Here is a 12,529-nt window from a genome sequence, read left to right as displayed (position 1 = left end):
AATTGATGGATCTCAGCAAGCATACACATCCATTGCTTTTAGAAATGCTGATAAATCCAAGTCCGTGACACATGCTTCTTAGGAAAGCAAGTATTACGTGGTTTATTGGTTTTTTTTTAAAAAATGAATGAGGAAATGGAAACTTGCAGTCCTATCAATCCCCATTTTCAAACCTGGCTACCACAGCTTGCCTCCTTCTCTGAATGTAAGCTCCCAACGAAGGCAGCACGGTTTTACAAGCATCGTGTGTTAGTGGTGGTGACCCAGCCTCTTCTCAGTCCAGACACTGTTATCTGGGCCCTAAATATTCAATTAAAAATCCCAATCTTGTTACATGGGTTTGAACTCGCAGCCCCAAAGCAGCTGGAAACAGAAGCTGAGGCCCATGAGTCTGCTCTTTTGTATGGCACTTTTCCATCCACCTTTAATCAATGATGTCTGAGCAATGAGGACTCAACGAGTATGCAGGCCAGCACTGGCAACATTTCCCAAGGTTCCATAATCAACCTCAGATGTTTATGGAGAGTTGTCTCCCCGGTGATTTTTTTCCTTGTCATTTAGTGCCACTATTTCAGATTTCCTCTTGCTGAACTGCCGGAGTGTCATCAGTGCATCTATATAGAGTATGAGAATATATTTGGAGATCTTATTTCTAAGGGCCATTGGAGATGACTAACATTTTTACACTGCACACAAGAAGAGAAAATAAATTTAGGAGTAGCAAATAGAGCCACTGTGTTATTTCCTTCCCTGTAAATAAATAACTGTAACACTTATATTCCAATTGTGGAGCTGGGCATCCAGCATCTTTGTAGGGAAGGCACATTTCAAACAGCCATAAACGTTCACCCAAGACATTGACAATGAAGGCTTAAGACAGCACAAATTATAGGGAACATGAAAGAAGCCCTGCTTCCCTTGAAGACACCACCTGTTTAAGCACCTGGGAAAAATTATTCATAGCACTTTACCACTACACAGACAATAAAGGTCCTATGGAAATGTCTTTGTTTAAAATCAACATTTACAGCCCAGATTTCATAGACGGCTATGTAAATCCTAACCAACACAACAAATGCAAAATGACACCTTTAAAAACATGGGCCCTGCACATCAGGCTCAGCACAAGTCAGACCATTTCAGCTTTAGAATCCTACACTTCAGGAGCCGAGACCTGAGACCACGATTTTCTTCCTTCTGATCTTCACTCTGTGTTGCTTCATCTCAGCACATGTTCATACAGTGAGTTTTTCCCCATACAGAACTACCCTCTTCAGCTGAATACCTTTAAACTGGAAAATGGGAGCAGACCCCATTGGCATTCATCCTAATGCCACTGCTCGGTTCTGTGTCCTTCCCTAAGTCACTGGAGATCTGGATCCTATCAGAGCACCTATAGCCTCTCTAGTTGGTCCTCCTTCCCTTCCCATGCAGACAGATAATCTCTGTACTTGCCATGGAAAGGAGACAGAGACCACTCTCACGAGAACCCAGGGGATGTGCCCATGCCCAGGAAACACATTCGAGCCTTCATCGCTCTGCATTGTGCCTGATTTACCCTGCTGCAGAATGGGAGCTGTAGTATTTCACATAATGCCTGATCACACTTATAATTTAAAAGCTTTATGATGCTTCCACAGAAGTTTAAAATATTATGTTTAACAAGTGCTGCATAATTTAATTTGAACTATAAACTTTACAGTTAACCTTACACTGCTTTGACTTGCTTCTGAGTCCTGTTTGAAAACCTTCTGAAACAAATTAAAGGGGATTCTCCAGTGCTCTCATGTTGACTCTTTGGCTTCTGGCACTTTTTGTGAACAACCATTTCACCAAGGTGGAGAAAGCTTTTGTGTGTGTTGGGTCTAAGTCCCAATGGCAGATGTATCCCATTGCCCAGATGAGTTTGGAAGGTGTCCTGCTGCAGATGACTATGCAGCCCTTAGCTGTAAAGGACTCAGGTGGTCCCGAGTGGCAGGAAGAATGGAGAGAAGGCACTTTTAATCCTTCTCTGATAGTTAGCATCCAACGAGGATTTTTCCCTAATACACAGGGAACAGCACTGTGGGATCAAATATGAGTAAAGATTTCTTGTCTGCTTCACAGCCATCACCACGGCACCTTAGCCCTGAGCGTGCAGCACGCATTGGTACTACAGTAGAGTTCACACTTTCCGTAATACTTCTTTTTAGTCACGTAGGAAGCCTGATGACTTTTGTCTGCTTTCTAAGCTGAGGAAAATACCAGGAACTCTCCTCGCCCCACCCCCCACTTCCTTTAGAAAAACCCCAACAGTATTCACAGAAATAGGAAATGACTGTTACCTTCAGGTTTCTGGGGCTTTAGGTTATAACCTTCTTTCTTCTTTCTTTAAAAAGTTGGCTCTTCCTTCCATTTCTCTCTGTTCACCTTTCTTTTCCAACTCCATGTGAATTGAACCTTTCCCTTCTTTTTGGTCCCACTTCTGAGTGCTTCAGTCACCAGAAAAGAGACGCCAGCAGCGAAGACCTTCAAAGAGACAAAGGAATGAGTACGGTCAAGTTTGGGTATTTTTATTACAAGATAAATTCTCTATCATACTCCTCTCAAACATTGCTTCTCCAGAATGAATAAAACTGCTGAAGAGAAAAGGAAAATCTTTCTCCTGGCTAGAGCAAAACTGTGGTCTTTGTGAACAGGGTGAGCGGGTTTGTGGTGGGGGGAGGATTTTGTCCCTGGTTTGCTGGAGCGTGCATGGACATCTCAGGCTGGCAGAGCTCTTGCTATGAAAGTTCCTCCCTTGCTGTGTTATAAAGGAGACCTGTGTAGCCTCACCGGAGCAGCATTCACAGGATTGGGCTGCTTATACAAGAGGAAATTCTCCCTTCACTGTGGCCACTGCCATAATTTCACACCATAGGAAAAGGAACTGACAAGAGCAATTAAGACATAAGAAGTTGCACCATTTTGATTGTTTTTCTTTAAATTATTTTTTTCACTAAGAATAAGTCCTGAAAACACTAGGAAATCGTGCAGGTGTTCAGTATTACTCGCAGTGCTTTCTGTGGAAGATTTTCAAAGCACTTGGTGGAGGATACAATCTGCCCTGGCAACTGTTGTGGCCGGTTATTTTTCCAAGTGAATGCAAAGAGAGATACAAGCAGGAGTTACTGCAACCACTGCTGCCTCATTTACCTCTACCACCCGGTTTCTACTGGTACGAGTGCTCGGTTTATACAGGAAATGCAATTGCAGGTGCAAAACTTCAAGCTCATGTTTACACCCAGCAGCGGGAGGCTCACCTCTTAAGTGCATCTGTCTATGTGCAAAGCACTGTAGAAATTGCCATAATAATGATCCCTTCTCCAGCGCATACATGAATATTACAAGGCCCCTTCTGCAGAGAAGAGCGGCAGTGTAAAAGTACGTAACCTCGGGTCACAGCTGTGGAACAAAAAAAAAGAAGCCAGGGGTTTTCAGGAGTTCCTGCTCTCTAAGACCAAGTCTGCTTCTCCATTTTAACCTGCTTTTAAAAATAATTAAAAGTATTGAGAAACTTTATAAAAACCCACAAGAAGCTTTAGTGAATCTATTTCATATTTGGTTCTTCTGCAATTGCCAGAAGGTCTTTCGGTCTCCTTGTCATTTTGCACTATATGACCTCAGTAACACTGATATTTATTGCTCATTTTCATTTAGCTCTTTGAAGACCAATCCACTTAATGATCAGAAACCTCACACAATTTAGCAGATAACATCACTGCAGAGACTTGTTGGGAAGCTTTAATAAGTAAAATGACTACTAAGAGGTGGGCTGGGGTGATTGCTGTGTTTTAATCCTAGATGATAAGAATCAGAGTCCTACCTGCTCATTCTTGCTCTGCAATTACAGAGACAGAGCAGTTCGAGTGGACACAAATTTTAGGGGATGTTGTTACAGTGCCTACCTCAAGCACTTGTAAGACACACATTATGATAATGACGCCTGCCCTCTGTGTCACTCGGATTTACCCACACGCAGTTTCTCATGCAGTAGGTGAATCCTGTTACCTCTGATCTGCAGATGGGAAAACCACCATGACCCCAGTCCCAGCAAGCTCCAGGCAGCCCCAGCCAGGCAGCGCACCCCCTCACAGCAGCCCAGCACCAGTACCTCCTTTCCATTCTCCCCACAGCACCAGCTTGGGGACCATAGTGCTTGTAAGCAGGCGACTGCATAGGCCACAGGAGTGACCCTGAACAAGAGTGGCTTTTCCGGATATAAAACACTTTGAGTATAACTGGGAGTATGGTGGGGTACCAAAGGGAGCCTAACAGAGAACTGTCTGTACATCCAGGCAGTGAAACTCAGTCATTTGTTCAAGGTCACGTAGGAAATCTGTAGGGGAGCAAAGAGGAGAATCTGGTTCCTCCTAGTCCTTAGCTCATGCCCCAACAGCTGTGACATATGGAAACATGCCTTTGGTCCCGCTGCAAAATGCTCCAAATTACAAACTGTGGACTGTCCTCTGAGAGTGTTTTATTTGTGGAAACAAAAAAACCTCCCTCAGTCCCTGTATAATAACCATGGAAAGTTGTTTTCTTGTAAAATTGTAAATAAAGCAGTATTTATATTATTGTTATAATCTCTCTGGTCCTCAGTGACGGGTGACCGCCGTTAGTGTAAGGAAATGGAGCAATTAATGAGTAATGGACCATTTCCTGATATGCATATGCTGCAGCCTATCTTTTGTTCTCAGATCTTCAGGGACTATCTCTTATCACAGGTCTTTTCCCCTATGGAGAAACACTTGGAGGTTGCTTTAGGTAACACAGCAATAGGTAATTTTCAAAGCCAACTTAAATTAAAGAGTCTTTTCAGCAGTTTTGAGCATGCCATTAGCAGATGACTGCATAGGTAAATGATTTGACTCACCCCGAAAGAGTTTTAGGGTTAGAAATTCTTGGGTTTCAGGTCTCTGTCATGAAATGAAGCAACAGGCATCACTACCTCATTGTCATGAGTACCTTCAAGCCTCATTTGAAAACCCTGGGTTCTTCTCTATCATCTGCAGTCTTTGCAGGAAATATTGCTTTGAGAACTGAATTATGATTTGTTATCGATCAGAAAAGGCCAAATCCTAGGGTTGGGTTTGTGTTTTTTTGTTGTTGCTGTTGTTTTTGGGGAGGTTCACCTTGTATATACAAACAGATGGCTTTGGAACAACAGGTCTCAGAGCATAAGGCAGGAGTTCGTGGATGTGCAGTTCTCCAGCGAGCATAAAACAAAGTAAAACCAGATTGAAAACTTTCATTACCCAGCAATGCAAGTCACAACAGCAGGGTTAAATCTGTTTCTATTTAGACAATATCTGGAACAGCGTTTTATTATACAGCCTGTAAAGCACTGCCTGTGCAGGGGTGGAAAGTACATTGTCTCCTTAAATAAAGAACTGGGGCAGGATTGTTTGGCACTTTCTTTTTTCTTCTTTTTTCGTTAACCATAAACACAAAGTAACCATTTCTCCCTAACATTGAACTCTTTGTGGCCTTCCTAGAAGCAATAAAAGTATCCAAAAATAAACATCTACTTAGAATAAATATTAACTCAGAGACCTTTAAAATATGAAGAAAATAGTCTCTGCAATATCATCTCTTCCCCGATAATGCAAAAGCCACCCCATGGGGTTTAAAACTGAGGGATTTCGGGGCTTCAGGGTGTCTTATGATGCTCACTCTGAGCAGGCTGAATGCCAGGCTTTGTGAATGGCTCTGTCTTAAAAGACAAAGCCCTAATCGCTTTCAACTTCTCTAATTCTTCACATTCCTTCCTAGCAAAATAACTGCTTGCCTTATAATGGCAGAAACATTTGGAGACTAAAAGAAACAAACAAAAAATAATCAATTTTCAAGGTCCACTTGCAGACAGAGGAACTGTTTATGAAACATTTACTATTCAGTTGCAGGAGAAAATCTCATCTTAATAGCAAAAGGGGAAGCATGGAAATACTGGAGAGAGTTTTGTGAGGGGATGGGCGTGGGCATAGAAACTCTCCTGCTCTACAATTCAGATGATTGACTTTTCCATCAAGCAGATCCCACACACATCTCACCCAAGAAAACAGGAATTTTCAGCTCTGTGGAGCAAGGAGCGGGTGCTACCACCTCTCACACAAAGTAGGTGGTGTTTGCTGCCCTCAAAGGGGTCAGCTGAGCTTGTAAAAATGTCCCTGACTTCAAACTGGCCAAACCCCAACTGCATGAGCAGAGCTCACCCGACTGTCCAAGTGCTTCTCCCAGACTGGTTTTGGTTTCTGAACCAAAAATCTCCTGCTGGGTTCTGACTCACCGTTTTACAGATTTCCCACTGAGGACAAGAAACTGAAATTTCAAGCCAATCTTGCTACACAAGGCCCATTCTCAGCTTTCCCCCGTATTTTTGCACAAAACTTGGCATGGTTCTTGCAGTGGTGGCTTGTTCATGTTGGGCCCCTGCACCGCTCCTGGCTCTGCACGCCCCACACTCCCCATCACAAAGACAGACACAACATGGAAGCGCTCCCCATTGAAATCTCATGGACTCATCAGACTCTACTGACCGTACTCCTGATTGCAGCCAGCCCTTTCTCTCAAATGATCTATCTCCTGCCCATCAGGTCAGAGGTTGGGTATTTTGTTAGCCTTATTGCCACTTGGATCTGGTTTTGATTTTTATCTTCTATGGTAATATTCTAAGAATTACAAAAAAAACCAAAACCAAACCCCACAACAGCAAACAACAGCTTTTATTGCCTTCATTTAAAAGTAAGACTTGCTTTTCAATTCCAGTTAAATAATTCATTTAAATCTTGCCAGAGACGCTGAAAAACTAATGTGTACAGATGAGAAGCAACCTTTCTAAAAATATGAATGGAAAACATCCAGTCTTTCCTGTTATGTTTACAGCTTTTCCCTTACAGCATAACATTAAAATTACCAGCTCTCATGTGGTATAATTTGGTTACATCCCCTAAAGACACATGAAAGTAGTCCCAAAGGAACTATTTACTTCATTGAGAATAGAAGGTGCTGAGTACATCACTCAGGAACATTTATTTTTTGGTCGTTAGTGGGTGGGAATATTGGGTCATTGCCTAAATCTCCCCAGACCTCCATTCTATACACAGGAAGATCATAGAATCATAGAATTGTAGGGGTTGGAAGGGACCTCGAGAGATCATCGGGTCCAACCCCCCTGCCAAAGCAGCTCCCTAGGACATATCACTCGGATCCAGGTGGGGTGGGCTGGCGTGCACAGAGCCATCCTTACACAGAGGATTTGTGTCTCTAAGTCTTAGGGTCCATCACCTTTGCACACACTGACAAAACGAGTCATGAGAGCAAAATGTAGCTGTCCCCAGACTAGTGATGTGGTGAGGGACTTGCACAAACGTAGTTTGTACATCCGCAAGTGAGCGAAGATCAGAGCTCAGCTCCTTGGTCTCTCATATCCTGCCTGAGAACCCCAGAAAACCTAATCTGCTGTTCAAGAGCTGCTGAAGACCTGGCTTCTGCATTTTCCATGTCCATATTCAGCTCTGCACTGTCCCTCTGCCCCTAGCTGAGGAAGCGCTGGGTTTTACTGCTGCTGCAGGCTTGTGCTACCCCACTTTGTTGTGGGCAACAATCAATTTCTGATACACAACAACAGGAAGAGTCCAGAGTAAACACATTAAGCGTCTTAAATGTGCAAGTAAGTGCAGAGGCTATTAGGCCCCGATACAGAACAACAGATAAGTTCAGTGCTTAACTTTAAACATACAAATAACAGCACTGAATTTGCTTAAACAAAATTATGTTGCATGCTTAACATTAAGCTCATGCCTGAGTGCCTGTCTGATTAATTCTCTCCTTGTGTACTTTATCTCCAGTTTGTTTGGGTTCACTTGGTGCCATCTTACAGTGATATGCAAGAGCACAGCTCCACTAAAACAGCAGACTGGAACCAGTTTTCACACACACTGGGAAGCTGACAGATAAGTAAGTGCCTGAGGAATTGTTTTCCCATTAAAAATGACCCTCAGTTTCTATCACTACATTTATAGACAGTTTATCACTTGAGAAGCTGAACCTGCAGATCTCAGGGTATCAGTTTCTGGATGTCACCTCCATACTGCCAGGGTACAGGCTGTGTTACAGCCCTTAATGGAGAGGCAGGTGCAGTAGGTGTATTCTGAAAAATTTGTGTATACCCTTGGTACAGCTGTTAAACCAAATAGTCTGAGCTAGAAGAGTCATTTTGCCTAGCTGTGTATCACGCATTACGCTTTCACGGTCTTCACGTTTTAACTCTAAGCTCTGTTAGCTTCATAAAATAGTCCATCATGGGCAGGCAGAAGACTTGTGGGAAGCAGAAGCTCTTTTGTACAGTCTTCAGGCTTTTGCTTTGAAATAGCTCTGCTACATCTGTGAAACGAGTCATGGTAGGGGAGAACTGTGAGCACATTGTTCTTTACAGACTCACTCTCCTACGAGGAGTCAAGAAACTAATTCCCAGTGCAGTAACGTGGGTTTCAGTGGGTTGCACTGCCTTGAGATGGAGAAGTTAGCCCTAGGGATTCTTTCATTATTGAACCTACATCACTTTCCTAGTAATTTCACTCTAAGGTCATTTCACATTGTGGCTGTAATAAGAACTGGTTCCTCACTAGCACCACACTGTTCAAACCACCACCACTACGGAATTCACACTAGTGCCAACAAGGACTAGTTTTCAATCTGCATCACCCATGCAAGGGAGTGAGAAACTCACCTACGGCCAGATACAAGCCCCCACAGCTCCTGGACCTGATGAGCAAACATCCTGTGGCCTGGGACAAGCCCCAGCTCTGTCACTCAGCTTGCTGCTACAGATGAACTGATACAGATGAGCTGCAGATCCCTTCTGCTTGCTGAAGAGAAGAAATTGTGTCCCATATGGTGATTTTCCTCATGCTGCATGGAACCCCTTACCCAGAGCTCAGTACAACTCCTCAGCCTAATCCTCATAGCTGTTTCTTGAAGAGTCAGTGATAAAATCCAATAATTAGCTGAAGAAACTAGTTGCTGATACTCTGTTAAATAAAAGAAAAACAAAATGCTTTAAGGGTTGTGCCGCACGCTGCTCTAAATGTATATTCAAATGAAGCAGGTATCTTATTGAACACATCCAATACTGGGCCTTCCAGATTTAGTATAAATAATTAGACCTGTCTCTCTTTAGACAAATTATCGGTAGGGAAAGCTTTAAAAATATTTTCTTGTGAAATACAGTGCTATTTCTTTAAATAAAGGGCTCTGGCAGTTCTGTGAGGCAGTTAGCTTAGCACCATTAATACAGAATACAGTCTATCAGCATTTAGTGAACTCTCCATGACCCCGGTGGAAAGTAACTCCTTTAGCTTATACTTATGAAAAATATTATTAAAAAATGCTGTTGAAATGTAAGCATCATTTACAGTCAGTGTTAAACTGGAGTGATGCTGCCAGCTCCATCAAGCATTTCACCAAAGATGGGAACCACTCATCTTCTTTTCTTGGGAGCCTAGGGGAACTATGGGATATGGAAATGGGAGCTTCCCAAACATCTCTGTTGTCTCTTGCTATGTGCACCCACAGGCTCCTCTTTATTTGCTGCGTATTTCACCTTTCAGCAGAAATATCTCCAAATTTACCTGTATGGTAAGCTTTTTAATTCACCTGTTTTGCAACAGAGTGATGAATGTGTGCTGTGCACGAGTACATCCTGATGTACCAAGGCATGGCCTTTGTAGGTCACGGCTCCTCCCTTGGAGAAGGGCATCTTGGTCAGGAAGGATCTGGGAGAGGAAGTCCAGGGCTGTGTCTGCTCTTCCTGCCTTGCGGAGGAGGAAATTTTAATACTGCCAACAAAAGACAGTAATTGACCTCTTTTGGTCTGTGAGACACATGGATCTTGGGCTTGCTGAGCTAATATCGGTAGCACCAGCCCCAGGGTTGTGCTTACGTGTAAAGTAACTACGACGCCTGCATTAGGGTAGTCATTACCCTGAGGTCCTTTTAGAGCCAAAGGATGGACAGGCACCCGCAGAGAGCAAATGCTCTTCCAAGGTATGGCTGGCACCATCTTTCCCCACTGAACATATAAGGGAGTTTATGTGCCTAATTTAGGATCTTAATTTAGATGTTTCATTTAATCCAGACCTCAGCCCAAGCTTTTGCAGTTGTGAACTGAGCTCAGGAAGCTATTGCAAGCTCCTCATTTGTGTAACGCTCAGGAAATACATTTGGCGACAGGGGCTGAGCCCTCAGCCCACAGCATCAGTGCTTTTGTGGATCAAGAACACAAGGATTGTCTGTCTGAACCCTCCATGTCAGAAAAAGGGGTTTTCCACATCTGGAAGAGGGCCACCACTGGAAGCTGAACCTGGCCAGAGCAGTTAGTAACATTTTCATGATGAACAAAGCCATGCATTGCTTGGGCCACTGGCTGATTATAATAGCTATGAAATTACCCAATTTAGCTCACCACGTCAATAAAATTTATACGAAAATACCACCAGAATCTTGGCTAGTAGAGGGATAACTGTATGAAAGTTACCCAAGCCAATGTGACAACCATTTAAGAGGACTAACCTCTGTCATACGGTTTTCATTTTATGTGCATGCTATACAAACACAACCACCACAAATATGCATTACAGGCTGCCTGGGACTCACTACTGAGGTGAATTAGCACTGTAGTCTGACCTGTTGAAAAGCTTAACCTTTAACCTGCCAGGCAATGGTGGTTGCAATTTGCAAGCCATTCTTGTGTTGAGTGGCTGAAAACATACTTATTTACTTGTGTAAAGCCATAAATGAGATGGGTTGGGTGAGCTCAGCTTACTTCCCAGTTCACAGACCATGTCGCAAAACACTACCACATGTTCAGCAAGTAATTCAGCGTGAGGACTGAACGCTACTGCACCGTGACCCAAATTCACTCTTCAGAGAAAGACGAGTTTCTTCTAATCTGGAGTGAAAAGGAGAGAATTCAAAGTGACTTCCTTTTTAAGTAACTTCCCACTATGCTTCCAAGAAAAAGAAATTAAAAGAAATGTTCTGAAAATAAGTCATTTACCCTTTTAAAAATCTGCATAAGCTCATAGCTTGAGAAACTGAAATCCTCTGCGTAACTGCACTGATGTACTTATCATTAGAAGGATGTGTTTCCTCTCGCTGCCCACTGGTGAGTCTCAGCTCTGTAGGGCAAAGCATTAATTCACTTGCTTTTCCATCTCATCTGCAAAGGCTGCCAGTGGTGCTATTTAGGATTAACTGCAGAGATGGAGTTGGGAGGTGGGCAGAAATGTCAATTCCAACTCATGGATTTTGCAAGGTTTATCACTTACCAGTTTTATGAAAGATGTATCATTTTGGAATGCAAAGATCTCCCATGCAAGACCTGCTCTTGTCTATCAAATGAAGCCAAATCAGTAGATAACCCAGGTTTAGCAAACTGGATGTTTTGTAATGGAGATAGATGGATAATAACTATTTCTAGATCAAAGTCAGTGACTAGGCGTTGCTCTTGGCATGTTGGCTTTTCTGTCTGACTATATAACCACAGGCAGGCTTGAGTTGCAAAATTCAGATCAGGATGCAAACTCCATCATTTGAGAGTTGTTTAGTTGCAGAGACCTGGTACGGTTCACCAAGAAGTGAGACAGGAATCAGGATGCTCAGAACCTGCTCTGCGTATGAATTATGGCAATCCTGGTTCACCTTCAACCCTGGTGCACAAGCAATTGCATTCCAGAGTTTTCCAATCAGCCTAAAGCTGCATTTTGGGTGGCTTTTTCCTCTCTTTCCCTATATTCACATCCACAAGTTTGTACAGAAAAAGAACATACCTGTCACAAAAATCTTCCATTAAAGCAGATACTTCTGATTTTGGTTTTCTAATTTGGTCTTTGATTATTCCACTTCCTTCCAGGTCCTGCAATGATGAAAGGGGAACAAAAAAAGACCTTACAATATATATTTGCTATGCTTCAATAAAGACATAGACAAAAAGGTTTATTTTGCTCTTCAGAAGATTAACATTCTCCAGAAAAAAGCTCCAAAGCCCTGGATGAGCCAGGAAGGGTTGGGGAGGGACGTGGGGGAACAGCAAACTGTATGTATCGCTGCTTTTCACTGCTTTCATATACATACCATAGGCAGCTGTAGCCCTACAAATTTTAGGTTAAAATGTGACACAAACCCTGGAATATATCAAAAAATATGAAAAGATGACACAGCAAGCAACAGGGATAGAAGAAGATGGAGCAGAAGACAGATGTACAGACTTAGTTTACTGCAGCTGTAGGCACGTCGGAGGATCCACAGCCCGTGTCAGTGCTGAGATCCTGCTTTCATTTATTTTCTGAACCTGGGGTGAAATAACAATAGTATTAACAATAATAATAATATCAGTAATAAAAATAGCACTATCATTTCAGGCTGTGTGACAGCCTACTTTCTGAACATTGGTGAGAAGCGCAAGATTTGCTTTTAGAAGACATTTTAATGAAAACCCTTGTGTCTAAAA

The sequence above is a fragment of the Gallinula chloropus genome (assembly GCF_964237585.1).
Source record: "Gallinula chloropus genome assembly, chromosome: 13".
In the NCBI taxonomy this organism is placed as follows: Eukaryota; Metazoa; Chordata; class Aves; order Gruiformes; family Rallidae; genus Gallinula; species Gallinula chloropus.
The sequence above is the reverse complement of the archived record's forward strand: the minus strand, read 5'-3'. Positions refer to the sequence as shown.